Here is an 11,363-nt window from a genome sequence, read left to right on the forward strand (position 1 = left end):
CCAGAGTGATCCTTAGAAGCCAGGATGGCAAGACTTTGTCTTACAAACTTTGGACATCTTGCCAGGAGAGGCCAGTTCCCCCAGTGAAGGACATCATACTTGCTAAGTGGAGAGTCAGTGGAAAAGAAGAGGGCCCTCAAGCAGATGGAGTGACGTGGCGGCTGCAGCCTTGGGCTCCGGCATGGGGACCACTGTGAGGATGGTGCAGGACGGGGCAGTGTTTCGTTCCATAAGGTGGTTATGGGTCAGAATTGACTCAATGGCCCCCAACAACAACAACAACAACAACAACATGATGCTGAACAGGTTTCAGTGGAGCCTCTAGACTAAACTAGGAAGAAAGTTCTGGCAAACTATTTCCAAAAGGTCAGCAAATTAAAACTTTATGGATCATATCACTGTATTCCGATCAAACCAGGATCAGACAGCAGTTCTGTGATTCAAGGACCAACTTGGTGACAGCAAACCACAGCAACGGTTAAACAGCTCTGTGGTTATCCTTGAATACAATGAATGACACGCGTTAAATGGGTGAATTGTATGGAAGTTTCGTCATATCTCAGTGAAAGCTGTTAAAGAGATGAAGAGAGAAAGAACCCGCATTCTGAGTTCTTTTTGCTTGGAGTGAATGGCCTCCCAGGTCAAGCCAGACCAGGAAAAGGCTTTTCCTGTCTTCTCTGCTGCCCTGGGCTTCCCTCATCCTGCCTGTCCTTCTGACCCTCCTCTCAACATCACGTCTCCTCTCTTCCTGCTAGTCCCATTCTCTAAGCCACACGTCACCTGGACCTCAGTCCCACTAGCACCACTTCAAGCCCGTGCCACTTCCTGCCAAAGGCTGACGGAAACTGCTCCACCTAGTCAGAGCAGCCACAGACAATTGACCAAAGATAAGACAAGTACCTTGGCAGCGAGGCAGGAATATAAAATTGCAAACAGCTTTGGACGTGGCGGATCTATAATCTTCTAAACCAAAGAAAGGGGGCTTGCCTCTTCTCCCCTGATCCCAATCCGCACTGCGCAGGACGGAGAGGAGAGCCTGCAGCCTTCAGAGCTCACAGGCCTGCCTGCCACACACACGCCACTGCAGCCTGTCACTGCGGCAGGGCCCCACGTGGCACATCCCCACTAGATACTGGGAATGCTTTTCTTCTGAAATCAAAGCAAGAGGATGAGATGTTGCTGGCCTTTCATGTGCAGAAATATTTCCCGCCTGCCATGGCCCTGTCCTCTCTCTTTAAGAAACTGCAGGCAGTCCGGAAGTATCCATTAGGAGCATCTGATTTACAGACAACCCCTAGCTGCTCTTTCATGTTATGCAAACTTGCCCTGCCTTTGAACTTATTGAACCACCCCTAACCAAACCAGGCCTCTTGCCCTCACTGGATTCTGACTCATAGTGACCCTGTGAGGGCAGAATCGAACATCCAAGGTTTTCCAACACTATCAATTCTTACAGCAGCAGGGTGCCATATCTTTCTCCCCCAAATCTTTATCCCATGGAGTCGTGGGTGGATTTGAACCACCAGCCTCCTAGTTAGCACTAGAGTACTTTAACCACTGCACCATCAAGGTTCCTTTGCACCTACTCTTAAACCCACAGACATCAAGCTTATTCCAACACATAATGACCTCGCTGTAGGGTTCTCAAGGCTTTCCATCTCTGCAGGGGTAAACAACATCATCTTTCTCCTGGGGAGCAGCTGGGGAACTTGAGGCGCTCCTTGAACCAAGCCCTCCTCAAAACAAGCTCTTCATCATCATCACTTTCACTCCCTGCACCTGCTGCTTCTGAAGCATTGAAAAGGCTCCCAGCCTTGTCTTACATTAGAGCCAGACTCACAGCTTTTGAATCAATTCCTCTCTCAAACTAAAAGCAGCAACAAACTAACTCCGGCCATTTCTTAGATTCCACCTCATCGGGACCCTATAAAGAGCTCCTGAGCCTGCAAGATAATCTGCACAGGAGCAGAAAGCTTCATCACTGTCCAGCAGAGCAACTGTGGTTGTGGTTAGATGCCGTTGAGTGTGTCCAACCCAGAGTCACCGCAGAAGGAAACACTCCCTGCTCCTACATCACCGCTGCACTTGTGCCTCTGCTTGAACCCATGGCTGCAGCCCCTGTACTAATCCATCTCAGTGAGGGCCGTCCTCGCTTTCGCTGCCTCTCTACCAAGCATGGTGTCCTTCTCCAGGGAACAGTCTCTCCTGATAACACGGCCAAAGTACATGAGACAAAGTTTAACCATCCTTGCCTCTTAGGAGCATTCTGGTCGTACTTCTTCCAAGGCTGGTGTGTTTGTTTTTCTGACAGTCAGTGGTAGATTCAATATTCTCCCCCAATACCTTCATTCAGTGCCAAATTGTCACATGTGTATGAGTCAATTGAGAATACTAGGCCTTAGGTCAGGCACACCTTAAACCTCAAAATAGCCTCCCTGCTTTTCAATACTCTCAAGAGGTCTTGTGCAGCAGGTTTACCCAATGCAGCATGTCGTTTGCTGACCGGTTGCAGCATTCCATTGACAGGGAGCTACCAGAGGCTCAGAATGGTCTCAGAAGAGGAAAGGGAACATGCGATATCATTGTCCATGTCAGAGGATCTTGGCTCAAAGCAGAGAATACCAGAAAGATGTTTAGTTGTGTTTTATGGACTACTTTAAGGCATTTGACAATGTGGATCATAAAAAATTATGAATAACCTGGAAAAGAATGCAAATCCCAGAACACTTCACCGTGCTCATGTAGTACATATACATGGATCAAGAGGCAGTTGTGTAAACAGAACAAGAGAATACTGCATGGTTTAAAATCAGGAAAGGTGTGCACAAGGTTGTATCATCTCACTTATTCAATCTGTATGCTGAGCACATCATCAGAGACGCTGACTTCTATGAAGAAGAATGTGGCATCATGATCTAAAGAAGTCTTATTACTAGCCCGTGACATACATTTGACACAAGCTTGCTTGCTGACCATTAAAGAGAACTTCAGACACTTGCTGATGAAGGTCAAAGACTGCAGTATGGATTATGACTCAATGTCAAGAAGACCAAACTCCTCACAACTGAACCAAGAGGTAATATGAAGGTAAATGAAGAAAAGATTGAGGTTGTAAAGGATTTTGTCTTGTTTGGATCCACAATCAATGCTCATAGAAGCAGCAGTCAAAAAATCAAAAGATGAGTTGCATTAGGTAAATCTGCTGCACAAGAACTTTTTAGAGTATTGAAAAGCAAGGATGTTACTTTGAGGACAAAGGTGAGCCTGAGCCAAGCCATGGTATTTTCAACTGCCTTGTGTGCATGTGAAAGTTGGCAACCTACTTCCAAAAACCCAGCAACTGGAATCTTTGTGGAACAGTTTTTATGTGCCAGAAGCCCGTGGACAATCACTGGATTTTACTCCCCCTTTTCCTTGTAGGAATTGCAGTCTCTTTTTGTTCTATTTCCACATTAACAAAACAAGGTACGTTTTCAACAGGTGAAATAGTCATTTTCATAAGCCTCCAAACGCTAGTGTCTTGTAAGCATGCCGAGCAAAGATAAATAAATGCCTGCTGTGTAAGAACCCACATAGAGGAGGCGTCAGGAGCTGGGTCAGTCTCACCTGCCCTTCGGATCGACGAGCAGTGGATTCTTCTATTACTCTCTCCTTTTTTTTTTTTTAATGAGTAAACACCCAGATAATATTTCAAAAACGTATAGTACTCTTCCTGTGTTGACAGTGACAAATAACAAGTCTTATAGCCAGATGCATACCTTCTTTGGGAGATGGTCTGAGAAGTGAAATGTTAAGGCCCTTTACCAAGACCAATATCCTTTGTGATACACAAACAAGACAAGCCCATCTTGACTCATGCTGACTCACACTGACCCTCTATGGGGGGGGTCCAAGGAGCAGACAGCCCCCGTTTCCCCAACAGGAGCAGCTGGTGTGTTGGAACATCCTGAAGTGAGCAGCCCAGCATCTCACCCAAGAACCACCTCCGTTACAGTCCAGGGAAGGTTGACAGAGGCAGGGTGAGGACAATGCCCTTTCTAACGCTGATCTGAACGCTCCTAGGGAGGGGGGGGGCGTATTGGCTCCTTCTGAGGTGTGGGAGGCTGAAGGCAGGAGGAAAGGCCTCAAAATCAAGGTTTCCCAAGCATCCTGCAGCCCTTGACTCACTTTTTCTGGAACGCAGCGTTCCAAGTAAGAAAACACATTATGAAATAGCTTTTTGTGCTCTTGTGCTATTAAGCTGCTTGTGGTTAATTCTGTTCTCAGCAGGAAACACCCCCAGTACCTCCCAAGGTTTGTCATTTCCTCACACAAGAGCCCCACAACCAAGGTATCAAAGGTGACAACGGTTCTCTTAAAGATGAGAGATCTTACTGCCTGCATTTTCAAAACTCTTTAACATGGAAATAATTAAGATTATGACAGAAACCTAGGTAAACGTATGTCCACAGGACGTAGCATCATTATATGTCTGAACTTTATTGGACAGCCTTGTAAAGACTGCACAAAGAAAATTCTGTGGATCACAAGGATCTGACCTGATCCCAGAGAAGGTGCAAGATCAAGCAGCATTTTTTCCCAAAAACCATGGGGCCGCCATGAGTCAGGCCAACTTGATAGCTGCCAATGGCAATAACAACGAATAACGAAAGGTCACCCTGGAGAAAGATGTGGGTCTTCCATGCGTGACCTCTGACAACCTCACCCCACTCCTCTACTCAGAGAACACAAAGAGGGCGCCTTACAACCAGGAATCTCAGTTTCCATATTCTCCGTGTCTGTGCTTCTGATGCACGCGATATGGCATATGGGATGACTGGGAGCTGTCAGCAGACCTGCATGCTTGTCATGTGACCTGGAGCCAATTCCAACTCATGGGGATCCTGTAAGACAGAGTGGAGCTGCTCTATCACTAGCTTCGTTTGTCTTCTGTGGAGTGGCTATTGGTCATGAACCACAGACCTGGCCATTAGCAGTCCAATGCTTACCCCAAGTTGCCACCATGACTCCTTCCAAACTCCAAACTCACTGCCATTGAGTCACTTTCAGCTTGTAGTAACTCTATAGGACAAAGTAGAATTGCCTCTGTGGGTTTCCAAGACTGTAACTCTTGACAGGAGTAGAAAGCCATGTCTTTCGCATGCCCCTACACAAGCTCTGACTTATTTTTAAAGCACTAAGGAGCCCTGGTGGTGTAGAGCTTATACACTGGGCTACAATCCACATGGTCAGCAGTTCAAAGCCACCAGCAGCTCCTCAAGAGAAAGACTGAGCTTCTGACCTGTGTAAACAGTTACAGTCTGGCAAAGCCACAGTGGTTGCTATGAGTCACCATTGACTGCATGGCAGTGAATGAGGAGCATGGGAGGGGCCCTGCTGGCAAAGGTGTTACATGGCAGCTAACCACAAGGGCAGCTGTTCGAAACCCCCAGCAGCTCCACGGGAGAAAGATGAGGCTTTCTACTTCTCTACAGCTGGGGTAGGGACCTGAGTTAAAACTCCAAAAATGACCCCTGCACTAAGCAGGCACTCCCTGCAAGTCTTTGGACTCACCTGTGTGATATCCTTCCCTCACAGTTAGGGAACCACAGCAGAGCAAGAGGTAGTGTGAATGGTTCCTGGTCCCCACCTTTTATCGGATGTGAAGGTTAGGGATCATGGCAACTGGACACTCCTGGGTAAGGGGTAGGGGTAGAGCCCAACCTAACAAAGGGGTCACAGCCTGATGGCACCACCTTGGGTAGGGCCTTTCGTATAAGAGAGCGAGAGCTAGCAGAGTCAAATTCTTTTTGGCCCTTCACCTTCAACTGGAGCTGATTCTCCCCTCTGGTTCCTTCATCCCCTGTTGAGTCACCTACCCATCCCAGGAGCCATCAGTGGCCTCCCAGTGGTGGTCCATTCAGCCAACTTCAGATTCACATGACCTCTGCACCCAACAGCCAGAGCCCGCACCCCAGCTCACCCCTGCTGCCTCTGCTTCTTCATCCTGCTTCCTGTTCACCAGCTTCCATGAGTCAGGAGAAATCCGACTTGAACCAGACTGGACTTCCCAACTTCTCCAACTGTGTAAGTCATTTTTGACATAAATCCCATTTTATATGCAACACATAGTCTGCTTCTCGATAGAGCCCAGCCTAATACATCCAACTTACCAGATGTTAGCATAGGCAGCCCATGTCAAGGTCAGTATAAAAGAGAGCCCAGCAGCACCAGAGACACAGTGTGGGAATTGTGTCTGACCCCACCACCACCCCATACACACACCAAGGTGTAACATGAAGGGAGCGCAACAGAGCAGCAAAGGAACCAAGGCAACAAAGTCCCCAAGGAATTCTGAAAATACACTTTGGACTCTGCGGGGCAGGGTTTGGCACTGCATCAGATCTGATTGGAAAACATTCATAAGGGTCAGCAGACAGACCTGGAACTACTCATAGGCTTTTTTTTTTTTTTTTTGCTTTTGCTTTTTGTTTCATGTCTATCTATATAAGTTAAGTAGGATAAACAATCCCAGAGAAAACAACAGGACTGACAGTTATGGGGAGACAGGGGAGAGGAGGTAGTGGGGGAAAGGGAGAGGGGAGCCAACAAATCCAGGAACAAGGGAACAACAAGAGATCTAAAATTGATGGCTAGGAGGGCACAGAATGCCCAATCGGGTTCGATCAAATGCAATGTAGCCGAGAGGAAGTACAGAGAGCTGAATGAAAGTTGAACATGATAGTGGGACAGGAGGAAAGTAAAAGGAAGTAGAGGAAAGAACCAGGAGACAAAATACATTTATAGAGATATAACATAGGCATGTACATATGTAAATATATTAATATATAGTGATAGGGATATAGGTCTATGTACATATATTTATAGGTGAAGTATTAAGGTAGCAGACAGACACTGGGCCTCTACTTAAGTCCTCCCTCAATGCAAAAACACCTTGTTCTAATAACCTGGCATTCTGTGATGTTCACCTTCCAGACAGGATTGCTGAAGAGAAAAATGGGTGCATAAACTCATGTGGTGAAGAAAGCTGATGGTGCCTAGCTATTACAAGATATAGCATCTGGGATCTTAAAGGCTTGAAGTTAAACAAATGGCCATCTAGCAGGGAAGCAACAAAGTCCACATGGAAGAAGCACACCAACCTGTGTGATCACGAGGGTCGACATGATCAGGTATCAGGCATCAGAAGACCCAAAACAATCATATCAAAACAAACAAGGGGGGTCTGAATGAAGACCCAAAGCCCATCTGTAAACAATTAGACATTCCCTCACAGAAGGGTCACAAGAAGGGACGAGCCAGCCAGGGTGCAGTAGAGCACGGAGGAAACACACATTCCTCTAGTTCTTTAATGCTTCCTTCCCCCAACTATTCTGACCCCAATTCCATCTTACAAATCCAGCTAGACCACAGGATGTACCCTGGTCCAGATAAGAGCTCTCAACATACAGAATCCAGGACAGATAAACCCCTCAGGAACAATAATGGGAGTAGTGATACCATGACGGTAGGGAGAAAGTGAGGGGAGAAGAGGAAAAAGGGGAACTGATCACAATGTTCATCCCCAGGGGATGAACAACAGAAATAGGGGTGAAATTTATAAATTATCAAGGGCTCATAAGGGTGGGAGGGTGTGGGGAAGGAGGAGGAAAAAGAGGAGCTGATACCAATGGCTCGAGTAGAAAGAAAATGTTTTGGAAATGATGATGGAACATATGTACAAATGTGCTTTGATACAATTGATGTATGGATTGTTATAAGAGTTGTAAGAGCCCCCAATAAAATCATTTATTAAAATAAATAATAATAATAAGATAAAAGGGAGCCCCAGAACCACCTGTCAGTGAAAACTTTCCTGTCCAGGCTTGCCACCAACTGGGAGAAACAATGCTGTCCATCCGGAAGGCCCTGGAGATAATAAAAGAACGTCTCTCAAATTGGTTCCAGGTCAGTTTTTTGATATCTCAGCACCTCTGGAGAGAGTATCTCTTCCCCATAGAGTTGAGTACACCACACAGCTTAGATTCAGAAGTAATTTTTAATTATGGGTTGGTGACATTTAAGCTTAGATACTGCTTGGCATATGCGCACAGTTATTTAACAGACGTTTGGTCTACATGACCTAAATACACTACTTACTCAATTCCACCTCTCCCCTCACCATACACACACACACTTTCCTGGGGTAAGAACACTGCTTTCCTAACGTTCCACTCTGCTTTGGGTTTAGGGGTTGAAAATAGCAATAAGCATTTTTCTGAGGAGAATTTCTGAACAGAAAAATACAGAATAATGGTGGATCTGTTTAATTTAACAAAGTACAAGAGTGATTCTCCAGGGGGAGGGGGGAGGAATAATCTGACACCAGTAGAAGTACACACTCACCTAAAATTAAAGGCCAAATAGATTCGCTTATTATAACTATCTCTGTGTTTTTTACACCAGACACAAAGAAGAGATGAACTTCATTCTCTCCATCATCACACCAAAAGAACTGAACCCCAATACCCTTTAAGTCAGAAATAAAGCAAGTTTTCAATCCCTGGAGGAAGGGCACTGGCCTTGGCTGAAGAGATACCTCCTGCAGACTCAGGCCTAGGAAGATGATGAACTTCTCCCCACCTTTCTGCTCGGAAGACAGAATGTATTCTCTCTCCCTTTGATGGATAGATGATAGGTAGGTAGGCAGGTAGGGAGGTAGGAAATGGATGGATGGACAGACAGACAGACAGATCAATCGATAGATAGATGTTGGTAGTGCCATCAAGTCCATTCTGACCCATAGCAGCCCTGTGCACAACCGAACAAAACATTGCACATTGCACCCTTACGATTGTTCCCACACCCTAGTCCATTGTTGCAGACCTGCTGTCAAGCCGTCTCGTTGAGAATCTTCCTCTTTATCACTGTCCCTCCACTTGACCAAGCCAGGGATTGTGTCTCCTGACAACATGTCCGACATAATATGTAAGGAGCTTCTAAGGAGCACTCTGGCCATACTTGTTCCGCTACAGATGGGTTTGTCCATTTAGCGGTCCATGGTATTTTCAACCTTCTCCAACACCACAATTCAAATGCACGGATTCTTTGGTTTTCCTTACTCAATGACCAACTTTCACAAGCATACATGAACCAATGGAAAATATCATGGCATAGGTCAGGCACACCTTAGTCTTCAAAGTAACATCCTTGCTTTTCAATACTCTGAAAAGGTCGCGTGCAGCAGATTTACCTAACGCAGCTCATCTCAGCCATTGTGATTGGGAAGATTTAAGCTTAGATAGTTCTATGCATATGCTCAGTCATTTATCTGAAAGACTGCAGCTTCCAGAGCAGTGATTATGGCCCCATGCAAGATGAAATCCTTGACAATGTCAACCTTGTCTCCGTTTATCATGAGGTTATTTACCTGTTGGTTCAGTTGTGAGGATTTTTGTCTTATTTACATTGAGTCATAATCCATTACACTGAAGGCTGAAATCCTTGATCTTCATCAGCAAGTGCCTCAAGTTCTCCTCAATTTCAGCAAGCAAGGTTGTCTCATCTGCGTATCGCAGGCAATTAATAAGCCTCTTCTAATCCTTATGCCTCATTCTCCTTCATAGAAGCCAGCTTCTGTGATGATTTTCTTGGCATCCAGAATAAAGAGGTATGGTGAGAGGATACAATAGTTTTCCTGATTTAAGGGATACAGTATTCCCTTGTTCTACTTGTACAAGTGCCCATGTACAAGTTCCTCATGAACATAATGAAGTGCTCTGGAGATAGATAAATAGATAGATGATAGATAGATAGATAGATACTGTACCTCTAACTCATAGTGACCTTATATAAAGCAGAATGAAATGTTGGTGAAATCTTGCCTGGCCCTGGGTCATCCTGCTGATTGCTGGCATAATGGAGTCTGCCTTGAAGACATGGAAGAAAGGCATCACCTTTCTGAAATGATCGTCTTCCGAAAATTAATCTCACAGATCACAATAGAACACTGTCTCACTCACTTTTCAAGATACCCCTCCAAAGCTCAGACACTCATCAAACTGGGTGTTGTGGAAACACCTCTTTAAAAGCAAGATAGGCAGTGGAAAGATATCTCCATCCCTTTAAACGTTGACGAAATAGAGGATGTGCGACCATTCTTGTCAGTAGGCAAGTGGCTATGCTCCAGCAAGACTGACGCCAGGAGGAAAAGCACACAGAGATAAAATGGCATCTGTGTCACTGTGAGAGATTGAATTGTGTGCCCAGAGAGGATGTGCTGAAGCCCTAACCCCTGGTATCTTTAACCTAATTTGAAATCCAGTCTTGGAAGTTGTTACCAGCCTTGTTAGCATGAGGAATCGTGATGTTATCACAGACAAGAGACCCAGAGACAAAAACCAAGAGATGCCTGTGATTACCAGAAGTTAGGGGAGACAGGAAGTCCTCTTCTCTAGAGCCTTCAGAGGTAACACAGGACTGGCTCTGGTCTTTAGTTTAGACTACTCCCCTCCTGAAGAAGCAGCCCTGGTGGTGCCATGAATAAGCGCTGGGCTGCTACGGGAAAAGGCAGCGCTGCCAGTTGCTCCCTGGGAGAGAAATGGACAAGCTGCTTCTCTAAGAGGTGACAACTGTGGCCACTCTCAGGGGCAGTCTTCTTCTGTCCTACAGGGTCGCTGTGGTTGGAATTGACCAGAAACAGTGGCTCTGGATTGAATGAGACTCAGTATCCTCTGAGACTGTGAGATCAGTAATTTTCTGTTCTTATTTAAGAAGACCAAAAATAAGAAGCTGGCCCCAGAAGTTCCGTACGATTCACTATGGAAACCCAGGGAACCCGAGGACTTCTGACCTCCCTCTGACAGGATGGGAGCGGCAGAATGGGTTACCCCTCAGTCAGATTGCTTCTCATGAACTGTAACTTAGAGCCCTCTGGTCGTTTGCCTTTTGAAAAAGTCAGGAGCAATTAATAAATGTCTGTAATTCATCTAGGTAATTTTTTTTTCTTTATTCTTTTAGGGGATAGTGCGAACACAGTCCCTCACTACCACAAATTATACAGTCGAGTTACCCACATTTGGGGAAATCGCAGGGGTCAGCACACCCGGAGTGCAATGGGTGAGCTTCGCCCTGGGAAAACCACCTTCGTGATCATGGTATCTCCCCTGCCAGGTAAGTATTGCCATCTAGGTAAATTTTCAGGAAGACTTATTTTCCTGATAAAAAATAATAATAGCAACAATGGTGGCTGGTTGCTTTCCTACAAGATGAGGAAAAAGATTTTCTAAAAGGTTTTTTTGTTGTTGTTGTTGTTGTTTTCCGTTGGTTGGTTGATTGGTTCAATTGGTTGATTGATACGTCCCTCTCCAGCAAGCATTTTGTAT

At 45.5% G+C, this 11,363-nt stretch overlaps 1 non-coding gene across 1 annotated transcript; it reads right to left on the minus strand.

Moving 5' to 3' along the window:
* Positions 1 to 10,995: 10,995 nt before the first annotated feature.
* Positions 10,996 to 11,159, minus strand: LOC115873858. The gene has a single exon (XR_004048638.1). It is a non-coding gene; the product is annotated as a U1 spliceosomal RNA (small nuclear RNA).
* Positions 11,160 to 11,363: the final 204 nt, after the last annotated feature.

Source organism: Echinops telfairi, unplaced genomic scaffold (assembly GCF_000313985.2).
Source record: "Echinops telfairi isolate 266 unplaced genomic scaffold, ASM31398v2 ScPeMD7_7469;HRSCAF=8507_1, whole genome shotgun sequence".
NCBI lineage: Eukaryota > Metazoa > Chordata > Mammalia > Afrosoricida > Tenrecidae > Echinops > Echinops telfairi.